The sequence below is a fragment of the Rousettus aegyptiacus genome, unplaced genomic scaffold (genome assembly GCF_014176215.1).
Source record: "Rousettus aegyptiacus isolate mRouAeg1 unplaced genomic scaffold, mRouAeg1.p scaffold_m13_p_3, whole genome shotgun sequence".
Lineage (NCBI taxonomy): Eukaryota > Metazoa > Chordata > Mammalia > Chiroptera > Pteropodidae > Rousettus > Rousettus aegyptiacus.
In genome coordinates, this window is record NW_023416306.1 from 66,888,037 (window position 1) to 66,908,601 (window position 20,565).

General features: G+C 36.3%; 1 protein-coding gene across 20 annotated transcripts in view; it reads right to left on the bottom strand.

Annotated features, from left to right (window-relative positions):
* LINGO2 (leucine rich repeat and Ig domain containing 2) overlaps positions 1 to 20,565 on the bottom strand; it is a 1,061,594-nt gene that overhangs the window by 37,849 nt on the left and 1,003,180 nt on the right. Inside the window, exon 8 of one of the 20 annotated variants that reach the window (XM_036217644.1) lies at positions 8,948 to 9,155. The exons of the other annotated variants lie outside the window; for them this stretch is intronic. The gene's annotated coding sequence lies outside the window, so the exon portion shown is untranslated. The remainder of the gene's footprint in view (positions 1 to 8,947; positions 9,156 to 20,565) is intronic. 20 annotated transcript variants of the gene reach the window in all.

A 20,565-nucleotide genomic window follows, 5' to 3' on the forward strand; every position in this document is an offset into this window, starting at 1 on the left:
CTGAGTTGGAATGGAAACATCCAAGTCCATTATTTAGTTATCTCGCCATCTGGTGGTTGAAACTAGCAGTCAATAGGCCTGAACTTTGGGCTCTGGATTAAGATATGGAAGAAATATGGAAAGAGCATTGTTCTGTTCTGGGCTAAGGCATTCTACTATAGGGCACTAACAACATCAGAATAATATTTAATCTACTTTCTGTGCTTATAGTATGGAAGTAGACATCATAACTAGCTTTTGTCCTTCAAAATTTTGCATTGTAGAAGCAGAGTAGGGTGTGGAAATTGGCCTTTACTGAGATCTACGAGTTTATAGTCATCCTCTATTACTTTTTAAAATACTTATGAAATTCTGTGGAGGAGAAGAGAATGGGGCATTGAATTAGAAGATAAAAGCAATAAACAATGGTGTTTTGGGGGGAGAGTAAACTGAAGCATTTCTGTTTAAAAAAGAAATTAGGCACATGTGTCTCTTGACTCTCTGAATTATTTTAGTTGACAGTTTAGATGTGATATAAATACATGGAAATGAGACAACAGAACTGTTGTGACATTCTCCTTTTTGAATGAAGAGAAGGCGTGTCTACCAGTAACTTCTCACTCAAGACGAGTGTCATAACACATCAGCTATGTGCATCATGTATATACAACATGTATTTATTTTTCTCCCACTTCTTTTTGGTTCTGAGTCTGCTCTGATGTTAAAGTATGATCGTTTTAGTTAGTCGAAACAGTATTTCGAAATTTACAGTTACATGGAATGAGTAAGTTCCGGTGGTCTGCTCTACAAGATACAGTGCCTATAGTCAACAGTACACTATTGTGTACTTCAAAATTTGTTGCTGAGGTAGATCTCGTCTTAAGTGTTTTAATCACAAAGCAAAGCAAACAAACAAACAAAAACCCGAAAGGACAGAAGGAAACTTTTGGAAGTGATGAAAATGTTTATTACCTGGATTGTGGTAATGGTAATGTGAGTGTATACATATGTTCAGACTCACCAAATTGTATATATTATGTGCAGTTTTCTTGTATATCAATTATAACTCAATAAAGCTGGAAAAATAAATGTGATCTAATTTCCCTCTTAAAAAAAAAGTTAGCAGTTCCATTAGAAGGCATTAGGCATACAGTTCACAGTATACATCCAACATAAAAAGTTAGGATACTTCCAGTTTTCCCCTCCTGTTCTCATGCATAGAAAAGAGACTGCAGTTAGATTCTGGAAGTCTTTGACTTGAATCCTGGCCTGAACTGTTAGCTGTACATATTTTGGAACATTAATGACATCAGCTTCCTGAGTCTTTGTTTCCTCATTTATAAATTAAGGATGATAATACACAACTCTCAGAAGTATTATTGATATTCATAAAACATAAGAAAAATGTACAATGTAAAGCACACAGTAGGTGGTAAATATTTATAGTGCTCAATTAGTGTTTATTATTATCACTCTTGGGATATTTAGTATTTTACTATTATTCTATTGGCTAGGAGAAAATAGTCTGCATCTGAAAAATCTCATTGTAATTTTCCAGCACCTCCCTGAATATCCCAGTAAACAGAATGGAAGACAGATAAAAAATGTCAAGTACAAACGGATTGTAGTGAGGTAAAAATTGCAATGGTGAAAGGTTGATGGTAAAAATAAAAATGAACATGTTCTTTTGTCATTCTGACTAACTGGAACTGAGGAGTTTCAATTCCCTCTCTAGCTTGAGAAACTCCTTTCTACAGAGAAACTTTGAAAACCACATTTATAACAGAGGAAAGGCAATGTTATTCTCAGAAATGTCTCCTGAAAAGGAAATTACAGTTTGGGGGAAAGTATTTTGCTGGTTAGTAGATGGTAGACACTGAGGTTCCTGGTTTGGCTGAATTATTATGTACGAGCCTTGGGTTGGAATTGGCTTTTGGGGAGGGAGAGAGGAAATAACAAGAAAAGAAAGAGGGGCAAGACAATAGAAGATGGCCCGTGATCTGGTGTGATATCTAGTGACACCCTTTCTGCCCCACATGATATCTTCAGTACATCTTCCAAAAAAAAAGAATGAGAGAGAGAGAGAGAGAGAGAGAGAGAGAGAGAGAGAGAGAGAGAGAGAAAGGAGGGAAAAAAGAAAAGGAGAAGAGAAAGACAGAGACACCAGGACAAAAGGGCAGAGTACTTTTGAAGTCAGCACCAACAACTCATATGCAAGCAAGCAGGTAGAGAGGTGGGCAGAAGCATGAGGAAGTAAGCCATTCACAGCCATTATAGAAGTGAGTTTAATACACTCAGGCTCTATATTGAGTGTTTAGGCACAATTTAACCGGAGTGTTTAGGAGTGTTTTACTAAGAAACTTTAATGGACCGGAAACGCTGAAGTTTTCTCCACCTTGGCACAGAATACAAAGGAAAAGTGCAGGCCTAACTTTGAAGGGAGGGGAGGTGCAGACCATGGCTGGAGCAGCAAGGAGAGCTTCCTGTTTGAACACTTTGTCTTAAAGATTCCAAACTATTCTGCAAATGATGTACTCTTATATTTTAAAATCAATATTTTAAAGGTAATATGTGACATGATTTTTAAAACTATAGTGAAAGGGTCCAGAAGACGATGAGATGTGGGCAAAGGCAGAAAATGTATGCTGCTTTTTTAAAAATGCTCTCCCACCAGCTAAGAGAATAAGGACTCCCTGTAGATCATTTTCTTAATTCAGAGTCAGGAAGACCTGCCCTTGAGGCTATTTTCTATGGGATGCAAATGGGCAGTAGTAATTCCTCTGTTTCTACTCAATTTGGCTTATGATCAACTTGTTTTGTGAGCCAGGGGTAATTATTAACCTTTCTACATCTCAGTCTCTTACTCCGGAAAATGGAGTTCAAAAAGCCACCTGAAAGGGCATTTATGAAGATCAAGTGAGATGACTTTTACAGTGAGGCAAATTTCTGTCATACCAGATCTTCTTAATAAGTAGTTTTTAGTTTTGAATCTGAATGATAAATATTTAAGGGGGCAAAATATGTCTATAGTCAGGGAACAGGTTCCCTTTTTAAAAACTAATTGGTTTAAGTATGGATTAAACTTTCAACTACAGCTTTGTAAGTACTATGCCCCAAATGACTGAGGTAAATAGCTCTAGATCACTGTTATAATAAAAGAAAAAAAATATTTGTTTTGAAATTGTTTACTTTGAACGCCAAAAATATCATTCAGCCATGAGAGAAGTGGCATGATGTGTAGGACACCCCCTGGTTTATATGTGAATATTATCTGTTGCTCAAACTATAGCCTTGGAAAGAGTGCTGGGGGATGAAATACTTCAGGCAGATATGAGGTCATTCCAGAAGGCCAGCATCATCATCATCTATTCAACATTTGCCATCATCATGTGCAGTTGACACCAAAGACCCATGACCAGAACAAAAGGATACAGATAACTATGGGTTGGACACTGTACTGCACACTTTCTTACACACTGTATCATTTAGTTTTCACCCTAACAAGACTGACATTTTTCTCATTTAGGCCAGACGAGGAAAGAGATCCAGATAGGTAAAATCACTTGACTAAGTTCATACAATAAAGTGGTGGAGCTAGGATTTAAACCCAGGTTTTATGACTTTAAATCTATTGTTTTCCCTGTAAACTTTTGCTTTTTTGTTGTTAGAAATAGAATAGAGGAGAAATTAGAAGGATCATATCTTTACGGGACTCAATCAAGCCTCATTTTCCTATAAATCTAACCCAAAGCTCCAGCATGTATTGAGTAGTTCTTCTCTAAATGAATAGTCAATAACCATCATTTAGCAAACAGCACGTGCTTCCTTCCACTCTTAATGATTATATACATCATTTGTCCAATTAAGTTGAATCTTATAAATTTGTTAATATTCTACCATTTTAGACCTACAAAAATAGCAATTTGACATGATTCAATCTAACAGAAGGAGCATTCTTTGAAGGCAGGAATTACATTTAGCATCCCTTTGCCTCTATTATTATCTGACTAGTTAACATTTATTCATAATAGGTGACAGTGGAAATACAATGGCTCTCATGTAAACATGGAGGAAAGATGCAATAGCCTATGTTTTTCAGCACATTGAGTATATTTTATAAATGTCACTGGGCTTCAGTTACTCTGCAAACACCACACCAATGGCATCAATCTTCCTATTTTCTTTGCCTTAACAGAGACTTCACCTACTGAAATTTCCAGTATCTATATTAGCCAATTAAAAGAATTGGAAGTAAGGGCATTTATAAAAAGTTCATAAATAGCATTTACTATTTACTACTATTTATTGAGTCTTTATAAGAATACTGTGAGAAGGAATAATAATAGTCCCATTTCATAGATGAGTTAAAGCATTCCATGTTAAAGTTGACCAGGCCAGGATGTAGAAGAGTCAGGATTAAAACCCAGGTCTGACTGACAGAGTCTGTGCCCTTGACCACTTTAATATTCTATATTATCCTGATGAAGAGGCATTAAATGCTTTGCTCCCTGTAGGAATAAGACATTTAGGGTGTCATGGAAACAAGCATCACACACTAACTCTGTTTCATTTTCCCTCCTGTGTCTAAAAATAGAGAGCTGATTTTGCTCTGATTGAAGAAGCCTATAGAAGTTCAGGACCACTGTGTAAAGAGTCACGTTGAATGGTGTAAGCAGCCTAGTTCCTACTAAATACAACTAATTGAGTGGGTCAGGCCTATCACAGGTAAACCTCAGACTACACAGAGGAGCCAACAAAGCAACAAAAGTAATACAAACCCTAATGATTATTCTAAACTGTTTTTCTTTCTCGAAGTACTTATATTCAGGTACTCACACAGCTACATAAGGAATTTGGATAAGCATGATAAACAAACAAACAAACAGAAGGTGAGTTATTGAATGTGTCACAGCTTTTTCTAAAGAGCTAGAGAGAGGGTATTTTTTTCCTCTGCAGGATATTCACTTGTGGCTTTGGTCTTTTTATGTTAGAGCAAGCAAAAACTAGGTGACCTCAAGATTACCCTATAAGTCTTCAAGAGCTGTGCTCAGATGATAAATTAAAACAAAGATAGTTCAGAGATTCACTCACACTCTTCTTCACCAGCAACCATAATTAGCGCAGTTCCCCGAAGGCCAGGCAGATGCCAGGTGTCAAAGAAACCTTATTTTTAGAACATTGGAGTTAGAAGCCCATGAAAAGGATACAGACAGAAAGAGAGAAGCGGACATCATGAAGACAAATTTGAGTATATGGTAACACAACTAAAGTATTGATTAGGCAAACGCAGGGCCTATATAACTTCACATTTGACAGATTTTGCTGCTTGCTCTCTCTCCCACCTCATGGAACCCCTAGAGATAGTAGATCAGTTTTGAAGACAAAAATCAAGAAATATTATTATATTTCAAAGGAAATCTTGATAGGTATTTGCATTATTTTGTAGAGAATGGGGCAGTCATATTAAAATATCATGCATTTCAATGCCTGCCACAAGTCAGCTGAGCTGTCTTCTATCTTTAAAAAATATCTGTTCCCCATCTTCTTTCACCTACCTTTCAATTTCTACAAGATTCCAGTTGTCATAAAAATCATACACTAATTTTCACTGATATCTCTAGCTAAACCCACACCCTGATTATGTGAAACTCCCATCAATGGTTTTCAAATTGATTTGTTACTTTTCTGCTTCTTTCAAGTTACTTGCAGCAGTGATAATGATAACAGAGTTGGCTATGGCCCCAAAGAACTCACCATCAGTTTGATGAATTTTGACTAAAAACCTCCTTCCAGTCCTTTGCCCTAACCTACTACTGCTAGTACTCGATTTACTGTCCCAATTCTTTGTATTTTTCTAACATTTGAGTACTAATCTCAAGGGGACCTATAGATAGGTGAAAAAAAAATAGGAAAGCTTAAATCTCAGCTATGGAAACAATAGCCACATAAATTGTGCTAAGGTGACTTGAAGTAATGTATGCATTTTCATTAATTTATTCAATTATTTGTTGAATCTCTGTGTCATCCCCTGGTAAATTGTTATAGCAGAGACAAAGGAAACTGTCTCTTAGTGAAATAGTCTAGTAGATAGGGAAAAAGAGAGAAAAAAAGAAAGTAGTTATATAATATAGCAAATATAATAGTAGAGACGAGACAACCTTACTAGAGGAGAATATAAGAGTGATCAATGCAGCCAGAAAACTGGTCATTATAGCATTTTATATAGCAACTAGATAAGAGTTTAATGATATAATGTAGAGTAAAAATGAATAAAGTTGAATTACTACTGCAGACATATTATATATGCATACGGAGAGGTAATGAAAGGCAATGAGAAAGTGAAGTTGATAGGTAGATGTGGCTGGTTAGTTTTCCTGTTTTGCTTTCTACTTAGCTTTCATAATAATTGAAAATTTGTTGAAATAGCATTAACTAAGTAAATGGAGACTTGTATGAAGCATCACTTTCTGAAATGGATCTTGTCCAAATAATAGAAGGCACAAAACGAACTGATGATGGACTTCCTATTATAGGCACATGAAGCTGATGTGTGGATCAATCTCAACATCACTAAAAAGGCCACTCGTAAGAAAAATGGAAACTACTTTTTCCTTGTATTAACTGGAATATGTTGTCAGCAGATGAAAAGCCAACTGTGCAATCAATAATTTGGTGGATAAAAAGCATTCATCAACTGACTATAATTAATAAAAAAATTTACTGACATATGCTCAATTTATGGATGATGCTAACATTTGTTCAATTATCTGGAGATAGGATTAATGTTTAAAGTACAGGTGAATTTAGGATTCTAATATCATACATTATATTTGGTGATTTTTCCCTCTTTTCCCTTTGCTACTTCAAATGTATCCTGAAATAGCACTTATTTATTTTGATAACAATAGTTTTTTTAGGCTAAATTGTGGATACATTTTGGTATTATCCTTGGTTTCCTCATGAACAATATACCAGTATCGACTCTGACTTCTTCATATTCAAATCCTATTTGTCATTAAAAGTCTGTCTCGACCTACTCTCCTTCCATGAAATCTTTCATATCAACAATAAACCCTAGATTTATTTTCCTTTTCTTAACTCCTGCTTCTTTAAGCATAGGTTAATAATCGATCATTTGTTGGTGTCTAAATATTTATGTATGCTAGTCTTCATTATTATACTTAACTGTAAACCCTTATAGGGGTGTAATTCTATCTTTAACTACTTACCCCTAGTACCTAGCATAGGGCTAAAAATATATAAAAAGCTTAACAAATGCTAATTTTTTTTTTAAAGATTGATTTATACTCTCACAACACACATATACATATCTATTGTTCTCAGTTTTAGTTGACACAGATTTCAAAGAACCTGTTGTGTGGGGATATGTCAAATTGAATCTTTAATCTTCCAAGGAGGAATTTAATATTCACATCCTTACATTCAGCAAGATTCTTTGCAAAACCATCAGTTACATCTGACACATAATGGCTCTTGCTGGTTTTATATCAAATTTAATCAAAGCCCCAGACAACTTTCTGCAACATCTGTAACTGGGTGAACCACATAGGCTACTCAAGGTCAGGGCTAATTATCCACATTTGCACCCACCTGGCAGATGTGAAAGACCTAAGATATGCTAGTGCTCATTAATTGAGGATCAAGCTGTTCTCTGCAGAATTCAGCAAAACTCCAGCTGAAATATAATGACATTCATTTTGAGGTAAAATTCCCAGGTTATTAAGCACTTTGAGATGTGATTCTGTAGTAAGTGAGATTATTTGAGTCCAGATGAGCTCAGATCTGGCTCTCTTTCTAAAAGCTGTGTGACCTTGGGCAGTTCCTTTCCCCCTTGTTGCACCTCAGACTCCCTCCTATAATGTAAGTTATTTTACTAATGCATCGCTAACTACTGTTTTGCTTAGACTATGATTCGCTATTATTCAATTGAATACTCAGAGCTAATTTTTATGGAGTACTTACCATTTGCCAGGCAATTTGCTTTTTTGATTTTGCACTGTGTACCAGGCTGAAATTAAGCCATCTTAGGTTTAACCAGAATGAAGATATCTTTCCTAAAATAAATGTGTTTGCCTTGCTGGAAAGTTACCAATAAGCCAGTAGTCTGTTTTTTCCGTAAGACCTAATGGTTCTAAAGCAAGTTGGATGCTACTTTACTGCAGTCATTTTCCAGCAACCAAGTAAGTCATTTATTCCCAAACTCTGTTTAGTGGAGCAGCTGATACCCCTTTAGATGTGTGGGCTTCCAAAGTATTTATTCTAAATGGGTTCTCGGAAATGAGATCACATAAGATTTTTTTCCAAAGTGGACATCGGTCTATGATTTAGTTACTAAAAATTATAATGTGTTAGTTTTCTATAATACACTTTACTTGATACCCACTGTAATAGCTTGTTTGCAAGGTGACACTCATCGATACCTTTTTTTTCTGTCCTTGAAAGGAAAGGTGCACTCCTCTTGCCACTTGAATCTGGGCTGGCCTATGGCTACCTTAACCAACAGAATAGAAAGCAGTGCCATGTGATTTCTGAGTCTAGGTCATAGGAAGCTTTTTAACTTCTACTTGAGCCTTTTGAAATGTCCACTTTGAGGAAACCAACTGCCATGTAAGAAGCCCAACTGCTGTTCCACCACTGTGCTGTGGGGAGGCCCAAGCTAGCCACATGAAGATGCTTCAGGTAGAGGTGTCTAACCACCCCTGAGCTGTTCCGGATATTCCAGCCCAGGTATTAAGGAGGAAGCGTTCAGATGACTCCAGTCTCAGCTAAGTGCATGAGGTGCACAAGGTCTAAAATAAGTACTGTTCAGCTGTGGCCTATACCTACCAGTGTATGAGAAATAAGAATTAATTATTTTAAGTCCCTATGTTTTGGGTGGGTTATGCCAGATAAATAGAAAATACATTAAGCTGAGAAGATCATGGTAGGTAGAAATGTACCTAGGTACCTCAGATTCTAGTAAGATGTGCAGATTGGAGAGTCAGCTCAGAGTCCCCTCTTACTTTTTGTGCTGATTAAATTCTTGTCAGGGTAGAGAATTCAGGCACACTCAGAAATGCAGAATCAAGAGTCAAAAGGTCCAGAGTCCACACCCAAATGTACGTAGAGAAAGAAAGACACACTGGGCCTTGGACCTCGGATTCCAGGTTAGTGCACTGAAAATCAAACAAAAACAAACAAACAAAAAATAAAACAAAACCAAGATGGAGAAACCAAAATGGTTTAGGAAGGCCATAATCAGAAAGCATAAACTATGCAAACTGTAATGGAGTGCCTGGATGACTGTAGTGAAAAAGAGAAAGCAATTATACTTTGTGTGTAGGTGCAACCAGCCAGCTGACTGACACTGACTTCACAAACCCTTCCACTTAATCGGTGTCTAATCGTGAGAGTGTACGTATATATGTATGTGTGCATGTACACACATCTGCATGAATTCCTATGTAGGGGTGTGACAGACCCGATATGATGGATACTCATTGGGCTTTTTGTCCTGGAGGCAATATATTTATGGTGGGCGACTTGTGTCTGCTGATGTTTTTTTTTTTTTGTCAGAGATTACCATTCAGACTCCGGGGATGCCCTGCTGTAAGTCTTCCTCTGAAACACTAGAGAAGTATATGATAACTGTTATCTCAAAGTCCAATAAAAGACAGACTGTCCAAAGGAATGTTAGAGCTCAGGAGAGAGAGCTCTCTTGGAAACTTTCAAACACATGTTATTTAACATAGATATAATGGACATTTTATGTAAATAGTTAGAGGGCAAAATGTATTTTAAATGACAAAATTCTCTCGCTCAGTATTAGATCCTCTATACCTGGTGTCAAATAATTGTTACAGTACTTGAAATGAGATTTGAGGGAACTGCATTGTTTTCTAAAACCTCTGTGATATTGATTTGATATACTTGACAGGATAAGCTCAATGAAAACACCAGACATGAGTGATAGAGAACATGAATACCAGACATTCACTGAAGAAGTGCTATGGAGGAGATCACACTAAAATATGAGGGGTAGGAACAGCTCGCAAATTACAAAATGGCACTGTTCTGAAATCAAATTGTAAGTCATTTTTTCTAACTTTAACCAAAACAACATTATAAAGGACGGTTAGCTTTACTGGTCAGGCTTCACAAAACAGACTTAACACATTTTGGGGCCAAGCAGGAGTTTTAATGGACTTAACAGAAGAGAGGAAAAAAATAAGGGAGATTGGGTATTATTTTAGTTCTGGCTCCTTCATTATAATATTTTAAAATTTGAATCAATGGGCTTTGATTGAATTATTAAATAAAGACATTGTGGAACATTCTTTCATTAGAAGACTTTTAGGTGGTTCTGTGCTTATCGAATGTCTAACTTCGTTTACTAGAATACAACCTCTGCATTCTCGACACCCTATTCCTGTTTCATCAGAGCACCACTTATTGAGCACCACTTGAATACCTAATACTTTGCCAAGTGCTACAGAGTGATAGTTCTGACTTTTTTGGAATTTTAGACTAGTAGCATCTTAAAAAGTAGGGAAGCTGCCATAAAGTTGACAGGTCTTTTTCATTTGCCAAGAAAGTGCACATAAAAGAAAACGACTGCTATCTATTCTCATAATTATTCTTCACTATAGCCTGGTAGAGACTTTATCCAGACTCTCAGTTGGAAGTCAGTGTTCTGTGCATACCTAAAATTAATATAAAACATATTCCCACCTGACTAGCCTCCTGGCATGTCAGCTCAGTTCGCAGTTCAACAGTGCCTAAAGGTGATATTCATTTTGAGACAATTGCAAATTACTTTTTAAAGTATTTTAGACTGACTGTTACATAGCAATTCAATCTTTCTTAATTCTAGACATTATCTGTTTAGGAGCCATAATCACCATCAATATAGCTTTACACAATTTTAAAAGAAGTTTCTTAATCTAGTATAGAGATTTTCAAAACTTCTTTAAAAGAATCATAGAAACGTAGAAACCTTTCTAATACAGAAACCTTTCTTCAAAAGAAATCTTATTCAGGAAGACCAATATCTAAAATAGATCAAAGGGAGCTGTTCTGATTGAAGCAGTCTGCTCAGTTCCCCTTGCCCCTTGCTCCCTGCACTGCACTACCCCGCAAGGCACCTCTGCACAGCCCCCAGGGCTCCACTGAGCAGTCTTAAACAGCAGCTGATCTAACAGAGCCAAAGCCTTGTAGAATTTATAAGTCAGAGGATATCTTAGAGATGATTACAAAGACAGAACAGCAGAGCAGGAAGAACTTTACAGCTGAATTGTTTTTTTTTTCATCTCAATTCACAGATAAGAAAACCAAGGCCCAGAATGGTTATGAAATATCCCGCCCGAGTCACATACATTGTTACTTAGTGGCAGACACATGACTAAAACTTAGGATTCCCTTGCTCCAATTGAAAGCTTTTCTTATCTTATTGTAACTCTTCTGGAGGTATTTTATATAGGAAAATAGCAGGACCATTCAGAAAAGAATTATTTAAAGCAGAGAAAGTATCTAGTAGAGAAGAGGAAGTGCAAGACAGGAAGAAAAAGGAATGGACAAGTGGATCTTTTTATATTACTAATGTCTGTAAATTCAAACCAAGGAGAAACTGAATCTTGTCTACAAGAGGTTTACAGTCTAGTAAAAAAAAAAAAAAGAGTCAGGGGTACAAACAGAATGTTTACAACCTCTTATCACATGGAATTGGTTTTCTCAGAACATCATAGAAGTTATAAAAACCTTAATAGATTGGAAGCTATACAGATATGTGAGGAAAAATTGCTGTCCTGTAATCACTGTGGATTAAAAATTAAAATTTAGAACATCATTTGACTATCAAATTTATGAAAACCTGTTGGTTTCCCTATAGCAAAACTTTGGTACATTTGGGGAGGGTGCGTTTGTCGTGTCACAAGATACAGAACCGAATTAGGGCACAGCTTGCCTCATTGATCAGACTGAAAGCTACAATGTGAGCGCCACCAACGGGAATGTCCCATGAACACAGATAAATGAGTCCTGGGAGCACTCATTTATGAGTGTGAGCAGCTTTAGGTGCCAGTATTATTTTTTGTCTACCTTGAACTCATACAGTCAGCACTCAACAGACATAAATTCTCCCTTCCCATTCTTTTGTCCATCCTTTTTCCTTCTTTCATACTTCAGTTTGTTTCAACTTGTATATATTTGCATGTGTGTGTGTGTTTAGATCACTTACTAGAGAGACACTCACTATGATTTCCTAATCTTTGACAGCAACTTAGATTCAAATTTCTATCCACATTTAAGACAATGGCACACCCATTCTTACAAAATTCATCCATTAGCAAGTGTTTCTAAATTAGAAAGCACTACAACTGAGAAAGCAGAAACAGATTTTCTAATTTTACCAATTCATTTATTTTTCTACTGTTAAGAACCACTAATAAAAATTTCAAATGAAAAAATCTTTCTCATCTCTGTATTATACTGTTTCCATTTGTCCATGTTCCCACCAATCTGTTTATATACTTACATATTTTTAAAAGAGTTGAAACCATGATGTGTCATGTAATTTTGTTTTCTCTTCTGACTACTTTGCATGGGCAACATTTGCCCATGTTGCTACCTAGTGTCTTTGTCAGGGTAAACCAAGAGAGTGTCCATGGAGAGATGTAAGTACATGAAAACTAGTCATTTTGTTTAAGACCAAGTGTCGATCTCTTTTGAACACTGTTATATACGAACAATGAGGATATGCAAATGCTGCTGGTTTCAAAGTATTATTTAAAATGATCCATCTGAAAAAAAAAAGGTGAATTCGAACACACTGAATGGATAACTTAACCCAATGTTAACATATTTTATTTTTAAAGACAGTAAAATAACTGAATTAGCCTTTAGTATAATAGAAACATGTATGATATCTATCTTGGGAAGCTGGGTTCATTAGCTCTCTATTAACCTAGCTTTTTGATACAGTCCATTGTCTTTTAAAAAGGGAAGTATTTACCTAATCCTCTTTAATAGTAATTACCCACTTCCTATCATAGGCCCTTGAACCCTTTGTGCTGTTTAATACACTTTAAAATACAAGACAGAATAAAGTGTATGGTTTAAATTTAACACATTTGTTAATAGAGAACAGACTATTGGTTCTGTAAAGATGGGAACTTCTGATTCATTTTTATCTCCCTCACAAATTACAGCACAGTAGTGTACACATAGTATATGCTCAATAAAAGTTCATTGAACCAGATCGATTTTAGCTTCAAAATAATGAGTTACCACGGGACATGTCTTCTGGATAAATCTAAGCCACTTTGTAACCTAAGTTCTGACACTTAGCAGATGAGTCACTTAGGGCATTTACCCTTCAACTATGTTGGTAAAATATACACACTTGAATCTGAAAAGCAATTACATTGAATAATTTTGCCATTTCGGTCATGGACTAAATCAATTAACTGATTTCTGACTCCAGAAGGATCTTTCATATTCTGTCACTTTGTTTAAATTCAGTTTGAGTTTGTACATAGTCATTTATAGTATGAAGAGCATACACTTTATAATACCCAGGTCAGAGAAGAATTCCAAATTAGATCAGATGGCCCTACTATATTCTCTCAGAAGATAGGCTTCCTCATAGCACCTGTCCCAGTCTATAACTATTTATTTGTGTTGTTATTGGCTTAATATGAATGAGCCTCAGAGTCTGTAAAAACCATGAGAACAGGGGCTGGATGTCTTTCTGTATTACTTTATCCCCAGAGTTTGGCACAGTCTCTGCCCCATAGTGCATATTCAAAAACAGGCAGTTGAACAAATTACTGAAATCCAAGAGACAGCAGAATTTGGGCTGAATTTTGAAGACAGGTGAGGGAACTGACCTAGCAAGATGAGAAAAAAACACCAAATAGGTTTATGATTTGAAATAGGGCACAAGTGGAGGTAGAACTATCATGGGGGGAATCCCTAAAGAATTACACTTAATACAGCAGGGGCCTACCATTACCTTGGTAGCAGGTAATGCACTAGTTCCTTCCAGAAATAGGTTTGTGCTTTTTTTTCTGACATGTTTTCTAAAACCATCAAGATTCCCAATAATACTGAACAGTCATAGTAATAGGAGGTTTTTTTTTTTTTTTTTTTTTAAGACGTGTGCAATTAGGTTGCCTTTATTATGCAAGAAGAGGAAATTTCCATGATGCACATAAATAGGCAGTGTTTCTGAAAGTGGCAGGTTGCTATTTTCCTCCCTGGAAAAAAGAAAAATGTAACCAGTTTTCCCAGTAGCACATGACTCTCACCCAGGTAAACTTTCTACTTCCCAGGGAGTGTGATCAGCTGAGCTCATATAAGTTCAGCATCTCAAATAGTCATGTCAGACGTTTTCTCCTATTCTATAATGCTCCGTGTCCACCAGGGAGATTTTAGAAGTTTAGAACATACATAGTCATTTTAACCTTAGGTGATTTGGTTACCGTGTTTCTTATCATGGTCTGATGAGGGAATAATCATATCTGTGCTTCCAAACTCCTCTGAGATGACGTTAGAACAAATGAGATAGGATTCTAAAATGTCCCTAGGGTTCTCATTTTTCCTTCTCTCCTCTTTCCTCTTGCCAGTCCTGTTTCCAATCTTTTTCCTTCTCCATAGTTTATACCTAATTTCCCACACACCCCAGAACATTTGGTATCCAATCTCCCAAATCGGTGGCTTTGTTTTGTTTGTAGGAAGTTCAATCTTTATTTCTTCCCAAAGTTTTATGTAAAGGATGTGGCTACTCCCAAGTGTCCTGTTGGGCTGTAGGCCTGTATAATTTTACTGTGTTATATTTGGACGATTTCTGTCTGAGAGTCCTTCCAGCTGCCGAAGCAAGTAGAATAGCAGTGAGTTTGGATATATTTTTAATATAGAACCTTTTATTTTGATTGTAGCTTTGACAGAAATGCATTTTGAAAATCCTCACCTCTCTAGGGCAGCCAAGTCAGAGCAGAGGAAAAAGAGCTTCATGAGAAATCATCCAAAAATGCATAGATGGCCTTATCGTTTTGAGATAGTCAACCTGGCCCAGTATTCCTTCTTTGTCTGCTTTCTATTAATGCTGTTAAGAGTGGATTCAGGGTACTGTACTTCCTGCCTATCTTCCTGGAGATGTAAACCCTGGCGGCATCAGAATCACATGAATAGGCCTGTATGTACTGATAAGCAATTATCACTGGGGTAGAAAGAAGAATGCTAAGGTCTGGGCCTATCACAGGATGAAGACATTAAGATTTATTTTCACTGTTATCAGGAGAGCTTTGCTACCCATGCCAAGCTCCTTCTAGGAGAAAAAAAAAATGAAGAGAAAAGCATAAGAGGAGATTATATTTCTTGCAAACATTTATCAATCAAAACAAGAAACTCTGAATACAAAATTGTAACATAATCACAAAGTCAATTTTAAATGGGGGGGAAAGCCACAGAAAACATGGGCCTTCTGAGGATTAAAGAAAGAAATCCTTACCTAAGATTAAAAAAAAAAAATCCTTACCAGAGATCAAAAATAGAGAGGGGCTATGAGAGAGAGGAATTGTGAAGGGATTGCTTTTACAAATGATGTGGGATTGAAATAATTTACACAGTTTGTATCCTGCCATTGAGAGCAAGATGGAAAATTTATAGAACTCTATAAAATGTCTTGCTTTAGAATAGAACTATAAAAAATAAAAAACAACACAAGCTCAACTCCAGGGGCTCAGTGAGTTTTTTTCTTTTTTTTCTAAATTAGGAAATCTAAGTTGTCCATGGAATGAATTTGATGATGATGCATGTCAATTCTAACAAACCCTATAACCACAGTACCTTTTGCCGCAATAGGTGTATAGTGATTTCTCAAGGAAAGATGGAAACTCTATTAGGGAACACTTCCTACTGTGTGTTCTTTCTTAAGGACATCCTATCTGAAATGAAAATAAGAAATCAGCCAGTTTAGGAGCTAAGAGCCAATCAAGGAAGGCTAAAAAGGTCTATCACAATTGGCCTCCATGGTACCATGTCTCAGAATGCCTTCCACTCAAATGGAACAACACTGCCTAACAAATTTGTGAATGAACAAATTTAGGTAGCAGCTAATTCACGTATACTGAGCTAGTCCCATATATTTCATTCATTTGCTCATTATTTATGCAATAACTATTTACTGAACACCTAATATGTGTTAGGCACTGGAGTAAGTTCGGGGGATACCGAAATGAACAAATAGATGAGACACCTGCCTTCTTGCGACTTATAGCAAAATAATTCACTATTCTGCTAGTTTAAATTTAAAGGCAAAGAAACTGCCCAGTCCCTAATAGAGGCCTTCGGATCAGTCCTCCAAAAATGATCAGTAAACCTGACTGTGAAAATATTCTTTTAGTTATTTTCCCTAAAAAGATAACTCCACTTATCTTTATTTCAGAAGCACTGAAATGGCTCTATGAGAGTTAAAATGAAAAGCCCTTGGTGGACCCTCTTTCAATCACATCTTAGATGAACCTTATGAATAGAACAAAATCTTGGAAAGACGCCCTGTAATAGAAAGGAAATGATTTCTATCATTTTACTCTAACTTCCAACAAATTAACTCATACCTAATAAGAGTCCGTACAACTGAAACAGCCACACCTGAGAGCTGCAGAGCACTGGATGGTTTCCTAAGTATTATTGCCTTTTATTTTCATTACAACCCTCTTATATTTGGATGGACAGCCACACCAATTTCTATTCTACTGATGAGAACACTTATGTGAGTTGTTCAAAAGAAATCAAGATTATAAATCAGGTTTTCTAGCTCTTGATTTGGTTTTCTTTCCATTGGATCATGGCGCATCTCACAAACAGCCTAACGTCCAAAAGGTTCAGCAGACTGGCTCTTCTTCTGCTTACAACATTCATGCAGCATTTCCACAGTGCCTGGGCAGTACAGATGCTCAAGGGACACTTACTGAATGACTTTTTTGGTGAAATCAGGGGACTTGTTATATGATCTAACACTGCTCCCCCTGCTTATAATGTTGGTCAGTGGACTTACTCTACCCTACTCTCAGCAGAAGTCTGCAAAGGTGGACAGGATTTCTGTGAAAAGTGACAAAATGGGGAGAAACTCAAAGATTATTTTGTTGAGTGGCGAACTAATAGCAAATAGTAAAGTTTAGCTCAATTCTCATGTGGTGTTTCTCAGCATTCTGGTATTTATCTACCCTGTAACTATAACTTGTATGCTCTTACTGTCCATCTTATACATGCAATATATGATAAATAATGTGTATAATATATAGTGTAATTTATGCAAATATAATCAGGAAGCCTTTCCAAAAATCACAACGAATATGTCAAAGTTAAGTATAATTTTACTCTCACCACTATTTAACATTATACCGGAGTTTCCACCCAGGGAAATTAGGTAACAAGAAGAAATAAAAAGTCATACTATTTGTAAGGGAAGAAGTAAAATTATCTTTCTTTGTCGATGGTATGATCTTGGATATACAAAATCCAAAGGAATCTACCAAAAACTATTAGAACTAACAAATGAGTTCATCAAGGATTCAGGATACACTATCAATATAAGTATATAAATATCAGTTGTACTTACTATGTACATTAGCAATGAAAAATCTGGAAATGAATTTATAAAGAATAATGAAATATTTAGGAACACATTTAACAAAAGAAGTTAAGAACAATAAAACATTGTTGAAACAAATTAAAGATCTAAATAAAGAGAAAGATGCCTTGTATTAATGGTTTGGAAGATTTCAATTATTGAAATGACTCTCCAAATGATTTACAGATTCAAGGCAACCTCTATCAAAATTCCAACTGCCTGCCTTGCAGAAAAGCTGATCTTAAAAGTCATATGAAATTACAAAGGACAAAAGTAGCCAAAACAATCTTGAAAAAGAAGAAAGTTAGAAGACTTCCACTTTCTGATTTCAAAACTTACCACGAAGTGACAGCTGTCAAAACTTTGTCCTAATATAAACATAGACATAGAGATCAAAGATGGGGAGAAAATATTTGTAAATCTTGAATATCTAATAAGGACTTTAATCTAGACTATATAAAGAACTCCTAAAACTCAATAATATAAAGAACCTAATTAGAAATGGGCAAAAATTTGAATAGGTACTTTTCTAAAAAATATATAAAAATAATAACTAAGTATATGAAAAGATGTTCAACATCATTAGTCATCAGGAAAAGCAAATCAAAACCACAAGAGATACCACTTCATACCCAGTAGGATGGCTATAGTGAAAAAGACAGACAATAAAAGTATTGGCAATAATGTGGAAACGTGAGCCCTCATACATTGTTGGAGGGAATATAAAACAGTGCAGCCTTTTTGGAAATAGTCTGGCAGATTTCCAAAAAGTTACGGTGATAACTTAGATTTACCATGTAATCCAGAAATTCTAATTTTAGGGTATATATCCTGACAATATATATCCACACAAATGACAATAGATAGCCACACGACATCCTGTAATTTTGATTCACAGTACCATTACTCATAATAGACAAAAAGTGGAAACTATCCACATGTTCATCAACTGATGAATAAATGAAATGGGCTATATCTATACAAAAGATTATTTTGGGCAATAAAAAAAGATGAAATAATGATACATGTTACAACATGCATAGACCTTGCAAACATTATGCCGAGTGAAAGAAATCAGTCACAAAGACCATATACTCCATAATTCTATTTATATAAAATGTCCACAGTGGCAGAAAGTGAATTCGTGAGAGCCAGGGGCTGAAGTATGAACTGGGAGATAGGAAAGTGGGAGCCAAAGGGTACAGCACTTCTTTTGGGGGTGACACAATGGTTATAAAATTGATTGTGGTTATGACTGAACACCTATGAATATTCTAAAAACCAGTAAATTGCATACACATTATATATATATATATATTCAATAAGTTTTGGCTATAAATTTGTTCTAATTAAAGAAAAAGTTAAATATATCTGATTTCTGGGCAGGTAGTTTGAGTTGGAAGAGTCTTGAGTTAGCAAGATTCTACCTGAACATACTTTGGACTCATCCTCTGGGTCTCAGTTTCCTCATCAATATTATACCAGGTAGTTGTTTTCTAAGCATTATAATTTTTTTTTTCTTGGAATAAAATCTTACATGAAAGCTCAACTATAAAGTGGAGAAAAGCCCAGTTTCCCTGGTTCAAATGAGGGTGTTGGTTCTAGATCCCACCCATGCAGGTTTATTTATGAGTTGGCCTCTGCATTGTTCTCGAGAGTCGAGAACACTGTGGGCTCCACGGTGTTCCACAGGACACCTTACAACCTAAACATTATAGTGTCTGCCACCTACTACCCTGAGGTGTGACACATGCTGCCAGGAAGAGCTGGGTGAAGATCAGGGACACTGAATCAGCAAACTGGTGTGGAGAGTGAGGATGTGAGCAGGAAGGGATGCAAGAGAATAAGGAATAAAATCAAAAGTAAGGAACCAAGTCAAACTGATTTTCAGATCAGTGGTGGGGAACAAAGGCTGGATTTTTGTGGCATGGAAAAAAATGTCAACTGTTTTGATGGAGGAAAATATATTTGTTTAGGAAAATTCCTTAATAAGTCCTTTGGAAACAGAAGGTGAGGCCCTACAGGCGTGAGCATATGGAGAAATTAACTACTGTATTACTTAATCTACATTGTCGAGTAGCAAGATATGGGAGTGTCAGGGAGAATAAGAATCCCTGATTTGGGAACATGGATGGATAGTTGAAAAGCTTTTAAGAACAGGAAGAAGTTTGTACTTCTGTGATGTAAACCCCTTTCCTCTTCTCCCAATCCTGACTTAAGTTTGCTGCACACACAAATGCCTGGTGATTTAATAGTAGGAGGTCAGACATATGGGTGAGTTTATATAGATAATTTTTCTTTCTTTTTTTTTTTTTTGAATCAGAACTGATGGAATTTTATTTCATGTATGTGTGGGTTAGAAGCTTTGTGACTATAGGGATTGCTGAGGTTTGTGTATTGTCATCTTGCTAGAGAGATTAAATATCTTTAGTCACAAACTATGAGGAAGCCTCAGGTTTCTTCCAGCAAGAGATGTGGCCTGATGAGGAGGATGCCTCCTGTGGTGGACAGCCAAAAAGACAGAGCATGAACTCAGATCCAAGGCAGCTCATATGTGCCATCTGCATTGTGTGTCCTGGCAACCCCAGGTCTCTTAAGGATAGTCACATTGTCACTCTTATGATTGGAGGATTATGAACGTATTTCTTCAAGGGCCCAATGGAATTTGGTGATTCTTTTCTTTTCAACAAGATTCACAGCAATACAACTCTACTCCCTTTTATTCCCTGACATTAGTTGAGTCAGAATCTCACTAAAGGGAACAGATTCCTCTTACCACAGTATAAAATAAAGCATGTTTCCTTCTCTGTCTTTTGGAAATTGATGGGAGGGGGAGTAGAGAGAAAGGGAAGGTATGGGGATGCACGTGTGAGTTTACATATATGTGAGTTCATTCATGGAGAGGGTGTGAAGGGTGGATAGGAATTAGTTTCATGTTGACTTTATACCCTTCC